This window comes from Akebia trifoliata, chromosome 2, assembly GCF_017979445.1.
Source record: "Akebia trifoliata isolate Shusen 1 chromosome 2, ASM1797944v1, whole genome shotgun sequence".
Lineage (NCBI taxonomy): Eukaryota > Viridiplantae > Streptophyta > Magnoliopsida > Ranunculales > Lardizabalaceae > Akebia > Akebia trifoliata.
The window spans coordinates 210847-223214 of NC_141376.1; positions in this window are offsets into that span (position 1 = coordinate 210847).

Sequence of the window (12368 nt, forward strand, 5' to 3'; positions counted from 1 at the left end):
ACTTTGCAGTGGGCTGCCCACTTCAAAGCTTTTCCTTCACATGATTGACCTCAATCTTGTATTAACCACGAGTATTCCTATTTATTTACTAAAGTAAAAATAAAAGTATAAAAGCAAAGGGAGATTCTACAGGACTAGTGTGAAAAAAGCTAGGTTTACAAAGATGAAAAATGCACAAGTGACATTAAACTTCACATTGTTTCACACATTACTAATATGAATGTGTATGGAATCATAGATGTTTTTCTTCAAGACACAATTGAAAAGCATTTACGATTATGTGTGCATCTCAATGTTAACGATGTGTGAAACGATGTGAATTTTATGACTTTTACAAGATTTCAAAGATAAAGGAAAAGGTATCATAGTTTTACAAACCATTATTTTATAATAAAAAAGTTCTTTTCTTTTCTTTACTTCTATTTTTATTTTTTTATCGAGAATATAAAATCTTTGAAGCAGCCAACCAGCTTAAAATGTTTGAAAGAACCCTGATCAATTCTTGAGACATATATACATTTACATTGGTGACAAGCCCCTCGACCCCAAATTTCTCTTATCAACTACTAAAAAATGATTATGAAACATTTGATTTTTCTTCCCAAGAATAGTCATCAACCTCTTGGATATGATGATGATTGTGTGGGGAGGGTTTTTCAACTCTTCCTCTTGCCATTGAACAATATTGATCTTCGATGAAAGTTCTAGCCACCCTATCAAGATAAATTTTTGACACTCAAGTCAATAACAAAATTGATAAAGTAATCGTGTGAATGTTTAAAATTGCCTACATTTTCCCTCTTTGGATGTTGTATTTATAAAATTGACTCCCACATCCCTTTGAATCAGGAATCATTTGTTAAATTCAAAAAGAACTCGTCAAGGCTCACCCTTCTTTATTGGGAAGATTCGACTTTATTTTTCAATGTCCTTACACGTCTAGTGGCCTTTCATGTTTGGGAACGGAACCTTCTCTTAAATTTTGTTGTTCAAAAGATTCAATGTTTCTAGTGTGTTGAGTTGCTAAGAATTTTGTCCAAACGATATCTACTATAGTTATCTTCTCCAACTGTCTAGGGATAGGAAGTTATTTCCTACCCTAATAATGATGATGATAATGGTGGTGGTAATGATGACGACAATGATGATGGTAATGATGGTATTAAGGTTGTTTTTCTTTAGTATATATGAGAAGACCAATGTCAATGGGGGTTTATCATTCATTTGAAAAATTAAAGAGGTAACTCAAAAAGAAAATAAGGGTCATGACTTCAATTTTTTTAAATATAAAGAGGGCATGTGCCAAGTAAAAGGAGGGTTCCTTCAAAAAAATTAGGGCATTTTAGAAACATCCCCCTTTAAAATTAGTGATATTAGATTCACCCCTTTAGAAAATGTAAGATTAGGTGTACCCCCTTAATCACAAGTCAATGTTGCTCTTTTTTGATGATTTAACAATGAAATTTTGATCTTTTTCAAATTTTGATTTAGTAATTTAAGTATTTAAAAAGTATTTTGAAAAAGATCAAAATTTCACTATTAAATCAAGAAGAAAATGCAGTGTTGATTTACAATCAAGGGGGTAAGCCTAATCTTACATTTTGCAAAGGGTAAACCTAATATCACCAATTTTACATGGGGTGTTTTTTAAATACCCAATATTTTAAGCAATCTAACCGCTTCAAAGGCAAACTCTAGTTTTTAGACCATTTTAAAGCTTTGAGAGCGGCAAAGAACTTATTATAAGAAGGGGAAATTTTTTTATGAACCCTTACAAAGAGATTTCTTTCTAAAACACCCTGTAACTTTTCCATGATAATTTGATAGTCCATTACTTTTTCATTTCCTAATATATCCCCTCACCTTCCCCTTTTCAATTGGTTGTCAAATTGATGATTTGCTTCATTAAGATCAACTTTTGTCCCAATCATCGATATCAATAGTTTACAATCGTCAAAATCAGTAGTTATAAGTCGTTGATCTCAATATAAGAATATAATCATTGAAATCAACAATACAAGTTGTCAGGATTGATCTTGTACAATTGTCAAGATTGATGATTTATTCCATCGAGATCAACAATATAAATCATCAAAATCAACATTTCTAACATGAATCATTGATATCAACAATTAACTTTCTTTCTTTCTTTTTTTTTATAAGTATAAAATTTTATAAATATTAAAAAAGCAATTACAAAGGAGACTAAGATAGCCCCAAAATAAGAAAGCATCAAAATAAATAAAAGCAAAAGAGCCAACGAAAAACAATCCTACAAGATACAAAAATGATCCCATCTAAACATAAAATTCTCACAAGAAATCCCAATGAAATCCTTGTTGAGCTTTGCCCAAGTAAATATTAACCCTAAACTCTTCATACAAATCGGATGAGAATTGTTTTTCTTGCATTGGAACACCCTGTTGTTTCTCTCTTTCCAAACACCTAAAACAATGGTTGAGTGAAGAATAACTCATAGGTATTTTTTTTATATAAGAGAAGATATTATAAGACCATCATTCTAACATAAAAAAGAAAGTACTAGGGAAAATCTAATCCATGTGAAACAAGTAAAGAAAAAAAATACCAAATACCTTATGAGAAATAATAATGAAGTAAAGTAGGATCCATGGATTTCTCATCTCTCATACACAAGGGGGGTAAAAATTAGGGGGTGATATACCCACAAGAAATTAAATTATTGAGATATCCTTGAATGGTTAATATCAGCTGTAGATGCGAAATCGAGTTTTACCTTGATCGACCATGTCTTATTGATCCGAACTAGCTTCTCAATCCCTCCTGTAAGCATCGATGTGGTACTTGTCAAGATCCTTCGACGCCCAAGTTAGATTGCAAAGAAAATAGTATTCTAGAAAGACAATAGTTTCAGCACTTTCTCCTTTGGTCCAAAAGATCCCCTCGCCTATGTTAATTCCTATATTTATAGGTCCTTCCTTCAAATCAAAGTTTCTCCCCTAATTAAGATATGATCATGGTGAATCTCCTGATTACAAAAATCCAAAACAAAATTAGGATCTCTGAGATTGAGTCAAGAATTCTTGAGAAATCTCTTTAAAGATCTTCGGATTTGACATGCGCGATCCAAAATCACGCAGATATTCAAATTAGGTATGACATGCTAAGTAAACCAGATTTCTCCTTAAGCTGTCCTACCCCATAAATTAGACCAAACATTACTAACTTGGTCTACCCTTCTATTGGGCAGGACTGACTCGCTTCAAGTACCACTTACTTTGTTAGGACACATGGAAAGATCGATTAAAAACTTGAAATAACGACTTGTTTACTTGATTTCAATCCAAAAGAACTAATCTCGATCGATTTTCATTCAAAAACGAAAAAAAAAAAAAAGTGACTAATTTTTGACATACAACTTTAAAATATTTGAAAATAACATCTTCTTCCTTTTTTAAATCCTTTCCAACATAATGGAGTTTCTAAAATTCGATTGAAATGTTAAAAATTCAATTTTTTAAGATTAAAAGGATGAATTTGAACTGTTAGGACCTTCAATTGTGAGAAATGTGAAAGATGAGGTCCAAATACCATTAAAAAAAGAAAAATTCACTAAATAGATTATTAAGAGACCATCCAAAATTTAGGGATTATATAAAAAAATTCCTTCCGCAAGGGTCTTTTAAGTAATTTTTCCTTTAAAATAGTGATCATCAAAGTAATTACGGTCATCTAAATCGTGACTGTTTACCATGACTAGGATAAGAGGAAAACACATTTCCTAGGGATGCTCTTCAGAGATTCAGTAGAGTTGGGTATCTTTAGGGGAATTTCAGCCGTTTGCTCCTTCACAGAAAGAATTATCCAGCTATCAATGAAACGTGGCAATTAATTATTGGTCTACTTTAAACGTGCATGTCAGCTGTTGCCTGCGGGTCTTATCGGAACGTACGGAGATAAGGACCTCGAGATTCCAATGATTATAAAAGCCAGACCGTTTGGTTGGTCAAATTTTTACGCGTCGCATCATCTCTCTAGAAATCTCAACCCGTATGGAGCAGATTCTCTGTATCAACTTGTTTATGTAGTTTTCTCATCTGTAGCACTTTATTTACACTGGAGAAAATACCACATTAAAAGAAAAAATAAAACAACGGTCCTTCAGTTTTAAAGTCTTAGATCTGATTTAAGAATAAGATTTTCTTTTATGTGATCCACACTTAAAAAAATGGACGGTCAATGAACCTTCGATCTTAAATCCAATTTGAACCGTGTATTTTTCTTTTTTTATGAAGTTGACGTGGCAATCTCTTAACCGTCAACAGGAAAAAAGAAAAAAAAAACGCTGCAGAGGATCCGCTCAACGTTATTGGAGTTGAAGCTCACACGTTCTACACGTGGCCTGTACACACTGTAGTAGATAAGCTCGAGCAACGAAGTTCAACCTTGTTGCCACGTAGACAATTAGATTGATGACGTGGAGTACGTATACCACTCGATCTCTTTCTTTTTTTTTTAGGGTGCCCATCGTGTCATCCTCAGTGCTTTCCAACTCGTCAAAAGGACTACGTAGTCTAAGTTAGTTGTGTTACCAAACTACCCTTTTGTTTTTTTTCTTTCTAGAAATTAATTAAAGAAAAAAAATATATTATTATTATTGGCACCGACTTTTTTTTGGTTGCGGTGATGAGTAGAGTATAGCTCAAGAATCGTGTAAGAAACGTTATTATCTACTCTATATAAGAAGAAGTCTTCTTCTCTTCTCCAAAGTAATGAGGGGGGGATAAACGAATCGTTTTGTTCCCTCTTCTTAGAGTCATATTTGGCGGATTTGTGTTGAGTTCACATTTAATACATCTTAAGAGAAACAGTAAAAATGGTGAAAATTTCTTAATAAAACCAAGAGTAAGAGAAAGTGGTCAAATTTGCCACCTCCGACTAAAAAAAAGTCCATTCATGATGGTTGCTTAGAAACAACTTGATTGAAATTTAAAGATTCCTTGTGTCATCAACTTAAAACTAAATTTACCATCTCATCAACAACTCATACCCCATTAAGATTGTTTCTTTTTTGCCAGATCATATTCACTTTATATAAATAATATGACACTAATAAATCAACATAAATGTCTGTGGTTTATGCTGCTAAACTTTATTATTATATTGGACTAAGTAGTGTCAATACATTCTTACATTTCCTAACCTATATAAATAATGGAATTTAGGGGCCACTTCAATCTCCTTGTCCCAACCATATAGATTTGCTTCAATGTGCAAATTAATATATACATTAAGAAGATATTGGTTACAATAATAAATCATAATGATCCATATAATTATAGAATTTTTATTAGTCAAAGTGTATTAGATTAGTAATACCTAAATTGCATGTTAGCCCCCATACCAATTGGCACATGAAGACTTTTATTTCCTTACAGTAAAAATAAATCAAATTGATTAGTGACCGTTGAAAATACATTCTTTAATTCAGGGGCTTTACAATTTCACATGCATATGAAGTACCTCTTTTAATACAAGACTTGCAAAATAATCAAAATATGATATTATATTATTGTACTTTTTTTTTTGATAGTTAGAGAGCAATTAAAAATAAATAAATAGTAGTACTAGACAAGGAACACCCTGAGATATATAATTACATATTGAAATTGGATTCTAGTGTGATGTCTCCTTCCCTTGGTTGAAGATGAACATGTGCTTTGAACCGTCCCTCTAAACATGCATTCACATCATTCAGTCATGTCGTATGCATGTATTTGGTGTACTATTAAACATTATTTTAATTACGCTTACCCCACCATTCTATATGTTTACACATTTTTTTTATTATTATTTTATATATTATATATTTGCGTCTGGCCTGGTCCCTTTTCAAATGTCGGGTCAATCTCCCAAATTCGTCATTCAAGTGTTTTTGTCAAACAAAAATTGTTTGTGGCCAAAGGATTAAATAACATATAAACTGTGAGAGCTATATAAGAAGAAAAGATTTTAAAATTTGAGGGTCAGTTTGGTTTCAGGGAATTGTTTTCAAGGGAATATAAATCCTGATAGTATGAGAAAATGAATTGTAAGTTTCATTGCATCTATAAAGATAATCAAAAGGAGAGCCAATTGAAAGCATAATTTTAAAACTATTTGTGTCAAGTTGATCGACTCAACTTCAAACTCGATCAAGTTGACTGACTCAATGGGATTTCAAGATCATTCTATATGAAAATTGATGGAACCAACTACTAGAGTCAACTCGGCAAATCATCTAGTCTGGTGAGAAACTCAACTGAGTCATTCAACTATGTATAATATTTTACTTAGTAAATATGTAAGAGAATTCATTTTTCTACCAATTTTCCATGTACAATCAAATAAATCTTTTAAAGGAAATCCCATAAAATTTTACATTCAATTTTCCTCAAATAGATTATTTATTGTCTAGTTCAGGGATTTTTAGTAGGTGTCCAACCAACATTGAGTTTCAGGGATCAAAGAGGTACCAATCTTAATGTTCCATCACACAAGTGTCATATTGTAACTCTCGCTTTGATGTTCGGATATTTCTACATCCTTTACTCAAGGAGATATTATTGGCTTGGGCTTTGTAGTCATAAGTAGATAAAGTTTGTATTAACGTTGTGTTTCGTGGGGTTGGTTGGTCCAGGCCCATGAGTAATGTTATGTTCCTTCATTCTCTTAGCCTACCAACGTATTACGAGTTAGCAAAAGAAAAGAATGAGTGGGATTCGAGAGAGAGAGAGAGAGAAGAGAGTTTACGTTTTGGATGCATTCTCAAGGTAAGAGAAAAGAAATTGTTTGGGAAATATTTTCATGACTAATCAATATATGCAAACATTTTCATCTTAAAATCCCATAATTTTTTTCTCATTCAACTGATTTATTGTACCCATCAAATATGTTTCACTCTATAAATTGCTTTTGATGAAAGGAGAGCTTGAACCAGGCCCAATGTTGTGTCAAATGCAACCTTGGTATTTGGTTTCATTAACCATGTAGTTTATTTATTAAAAAAAAAAATAGGTCATTTGATTGACATATATGGCAAATAGAACTTAGAGATCATGGGCTCAAGTCCAACTTACCTACTCAAAGTAAGTATTTATCGCAAGGGTATAAAAAGTGTGTGCAATTCTTAGTGTGAACGTGTATAGGATGTAATTCTTGGAAGCTCCTCCTGAGACTGGAGATCATCCAATTCCAGCTGAATGGTCACAACACAATAAGCAAGGTGCATTGATCATCTATTTGGAAAATCAGCCTCTAAAAGGGCATCTTTGAACCCCATGGATGCGGTCAACTGCCAATCACATGGAACCTTTCAAGCATCAGACAATATATCTAATTCACCTAAACCCTATATTTAATTCACCCAAATGTCATATGGTATTTTCATATGAGGCTGGATAAACTTTATTATTGAAAGGGAGTTAAACAACTCGATCACCGATTACATTGGTATCTATTGAAGAAAAATGGTGATATTTGTAGAGGTTCAATTATGTGCCTTTTCTCTTTGGGATATTCTTGTATTCACCCTCAAACCTATCTTCTTGCAATTGACCGTACACTTCCAAATCACTTGGAACCATCGATAGTGTTGGAATATAATAATCCCCCAACAACGTGCTCTCCCCAAATTTTCTCACTTGAATGCCTCTACAATCCAGACAAAGGAAATGATTGCCCGATCAGCCCTCCCTGTTGTAATCGATGATTTCCTCCCAATCAAAACTCTTCCCTTTAATCTTCTTCATAGAGAGATACTCATAAATTTTGAGTTTGAGCTGCAACTGGTCCTCCACTAGAGAATTTCAATTGCCATTGTTCTTCAAAAAATTAGCACAAAAATGTATAATTTGATTCTCTTGAGAGAATTTTCATGAAGGAAAAAAAAAAAAAATTGTTCACAAAAAATTACCAAACTCATACATACAAGTATTTTTTTTTTTTATAAATATAAATTTTATAAATTAAAAGATAAAAGGAGGCTGAGATAGCCCCCAAACACCAAGAAAAGCAAAACTACAAAAGAAGGAGAAAGAAAACAGAAATACAAGCCCACAAGGGACTACACGTCGCAAATGTTATCCCAATTAAAAACAAAGTCTTGGAAATACGTTCCCTCAAAGTTTTTACTCAACTTTGACCAAAGGAATAGCAAACCCAAGATCTCTAATATCACCATATGAGACGAGCTCTCCTTGCTAAGAAATATCCTGTTGTTGCGTTCTCTCCAAAGACCCCTAGCAATTGAGAACGGAAGGATAGCCCAAAGAAGCCTCTTTCTAGAATCGAAGATATTTAAACTCCAACCCTCCAGAAGCACCCAAAAAGATGAAGGAAATACCCAATCCACCTGAAAACGGGATAAGAAAAACATCCAAATACCTTGAGTAAAAGGACAATGAATAAGTATGTGATTAATAGACTCCCCATCCCTAGAGCAAAGAAAGCAAAAAATTTGGAGTAATCCACCCTCGGTAGATCAAATTATCCAAGGTGAGGATTCTACTCAAAGAGGCAAGCCAAAGAAAGAAGGATTAAAGCAATATCTATAAGTGGACATATACATGTGCATTCTGTGTATGGATTCATAATTTTGACTTTTGACAACGAAGCACTAGAACCGATATAGAAGTAATTTATACAATTGAATAATCAAAACCTCAATCCTCTCTTCCCGACACAAGATACAATGCTGAAAAATGGCGATTTCTAGGGTTTGTAAACAATTTTTATTCCTTTTCTTCATTGAAATTTCCACAAGATGATGAATTATACTTCTGAGCTAATTTCTTGAAAAACAGAAGCATTCAACATTCTCTAGTAGAGGAATAGTTACAATTACGCTCAAACTCAAAGACTTAACAAGGGAATAAGAAAGTGTCATTCCCGAAGGAGCCATGGGCATCCAAGACTTGACATCTTGTCATTGAGTCATAAGGCTTCAACTCTCACCTTTCAATCAAAACCATCTTGCACATTTCATGCTGAAGTCTTATGATTCCCCATCAACGGTGAATGAGGATTTCCATTACATCTTAAAGGATTTTCTAAATAAGAAAGGCAAATAGAGTAAGACTGATGAACAGAGATAGGGAATCCAATGCACTTAAAATAAATCTATCCTAAGCCACCTGGGAGGCTTGGGCTTATTTGTTCTTTTTCTTCTTTCAGGGTGGAGTCTTAAAAAAGTTGTCATAGGTTTGAGACAAGAAGAAAATATATTTGTGGAGAGCTTTGACACCAATCAAATGAGTCTCAACCAAAAGAGACTCCTTTTTATATAGTTTTTGAGGTTACTTTTAAACGGTCAAACTACAAAATATTTGAAAATGAGATGAGATTTGTATGGAATATCTTTTAATTTCCCATTTTGTTGAAGGAGATTTGTCCTTAGTCTCTAGAACTAGGCCATTTGAGCAAATCCATACAGTTAGATTTTGGTGGTAGTGAAAAAAATGTGTTTCGTAAATGTGATTTTAAAAGCATTAATGGTAGAGAGTCATGTGGAAAAATGATCTTGGTCTTTATATTAATGTCTTAAAAAGTAAGGGGTAAATGATTTTTTTTTTAAAAACAAGTCATCTTAGCGTGTAAGATGTGACAAAAAGATCAAGTACATGTATATTGATGTATTTTACATTTGGAGGGAAAAGACATCCATTAAATCCCATTTCAAGATATTTTCATTGGTTTTGGATAATTCTTTTCTTACTTTGCAATCTCATTAAGAGGTATTATGAGAATATCCCAATCAAAGTCTTTTAATGTTTAACCCACCACATGGAGTAATAATTTACCAATAATAAACCTCCTTAAAAGTTAGGACCAATGAAATCTTACCAAGTGACATAAACTAGGGTTTCTTTCTTGAACCCATCTTCAACACCCTCCATGGTTCCATACAACTCCACTTAGATATCTCTCCTAGTAAATTTGTGTGTGTGTAGGGGGGGTTGGTTCTAGAGAGAAGTTTGACATGCTCTTGTCTACTTTAAATCATTGAAATCAACCTTTCATCAAATCGTCAACCTTTTAGAACCTTTGCAACCATTAAGATCTCAATGTTTGAACACAAATTAAAGAGATTAGTAAGACAAAATTGTTGGAGTCAACGTCGATGCCAACCCAACTTCAAAGGGCATTTATATTTTAAATTGTTGTAGTGATGCAACCCTAACTTCAGGGGTGTATTTAAAAAAACATCCTTACCCAAGTGACCTCAAGATTGGATCTTACATCGCAAACCACCAAGTAAAAATTTATGGGAACCATAGATGCTTTTCTCATGATATAAGTGAATTCCTATCCACTTTCATGTAATTGTGTGCAATATGAAATCCAATCTTGAAGTCACTCCAATATGACTCATTTTTTTTTTTAATAAGATCTGATCACGCTCAAAAATTAGCCGTAATAAGAAGCCGAATCAGGACCTCAAGAGTACCGTTCCTAATTCCTATAGAGTAGGAACATGTCTACGTGGCATATTTTGGTTTGATTTTAAAATACATTTACTCTCAACCAATCCGTTTTCTACATTACACGCATCCCAATAAAATTAATCTGTAAACTAAACGTGCCACGTAGTTGTACAGTGTCAAAATTCTGTATTATGTTTATTGAACTTCTTTCCAAGTTTGATTCAGAGCTAAATTAGGAGAACATCCACGTGTTTGGTGAAGTTAAAAGGAAAGAAGAGATCAACTAGACCCAAAAGGTCCCGGTCGTCTCTGCAGTCGCCCCTTCTGAAAACCCTAACAATCAATACGATCGATCAGGTAATCTAATCTCTCGCTTTCAATACTAGACTAGATTTTGTTTGATTTTAGGTTTTTTAAGTTTCGTTTCTTCAATAACTTGAATCATGTCTCGTATCTGAGTGTAAATTTCAGCTTTTAGTCGAAATAGAATCGATTACATAATTATAAAATTAAACCCTAGATTCGTGCTCTGTATAAAAGGGATATTAATTAGTCTGTATAAAAAGATTTTTGATTCTTGTGATTTTGAACATTTTGACCGTACCGTCTTGTTGTATATCCATCCATCCAAGTAAACACTAATCACTTTTGAAATCCTACCTCTCTGACATCGAAAATAAATTTTTAACTCTTGAAACGATTCAACCAGTATGTGATAGGTGCGGTGCTGGCATCAATTGGATGGTCTTCTGCATTAGCGATGCATTGACTAGTAGAATGATCGCATTTGGTAATACTTCTTTAAGGAGCACAGACCATGTGTATTTAATAGGGTTCTCATTCTTGTTATGGGTAAGAGGGCATGGAGACACCATTTAGGATTCAGTTTCAGCTTATTAACACAAAATTTGTTTTTATCTCAAGACTAACTTGGCCTACTCACTATGAATTTACATGAATCAACAAAACCAATTTCACCGAAACTGACATAATTTGGACAATACTCTTGGTATGCCCCTAAATTTTAAAATTTTGAGTTAAATTCAGATTGAGGCTGGTAACTGATGCTTGTTGAGATTCTTCCCTCAGCTATTGCTTGGGGGTGCTATTGCTTGGGGGGTGTGGAGCGAGAGAAATAACAGGATTTTCAATAGTAAGATGAGAAGCTCTCACGGAAGCTTCTTGGAGATCTTGGGCTTGTTGTATCTCTGGTCGAAACAAAATATAGAGTTCACGAGGATCACTTTTGATGATTTTGTTTTTAGATGGAACTCTTTATATAATCATTGATACTTTAACTCTCTTTTGTTTTGTTGCTCTTTCAGAGGCTTCCTCGGCCTCATTGTACTTTGTTCTCTTTCTTTTTCAATATATTACACTTATAAAAAAAAAACTGATGCTTGTTGAGATAGATGATGATACACTTTTCATGTACCCAGATGATGTTCTTTATTAGAATTTGGAGTCCCTTCGATAGCTTTTATGAGGTTTATAGAACACGATAAATTATGTTTTACAAACAACACATTACACAAGTTCTTTGCAACAACTTTTGGGTTTAGGGTATTTAATTTAGTCTTTTTTTGTTTTGAACATTAAGCTGTGTTGAACTATTTTTCCATGAAAATTGTTTCTTGTCTCTGTTTTGTTCGCTATATCTTCCAACGGAGGTGGGGACACCTTTTCATATCCAAAAAAATAAAAATAAATACATGTGTACATATGTGTCAAACTTTCAAGCTTCTTGCAAATGCCACGTCGAACACCTCGATTCTGTGTTTGACACGTCATACTGTTCCATGTCCATTGTTCACCTTTGTTTCCGGATTTGATGCTTGTTTTCCTTGTGTCAGATTGTGATTTTTTATTTTTTTAATAGAATTGGAACTGAAGCATCTGAAGGTTTTCATGAAACATCTTGTATGA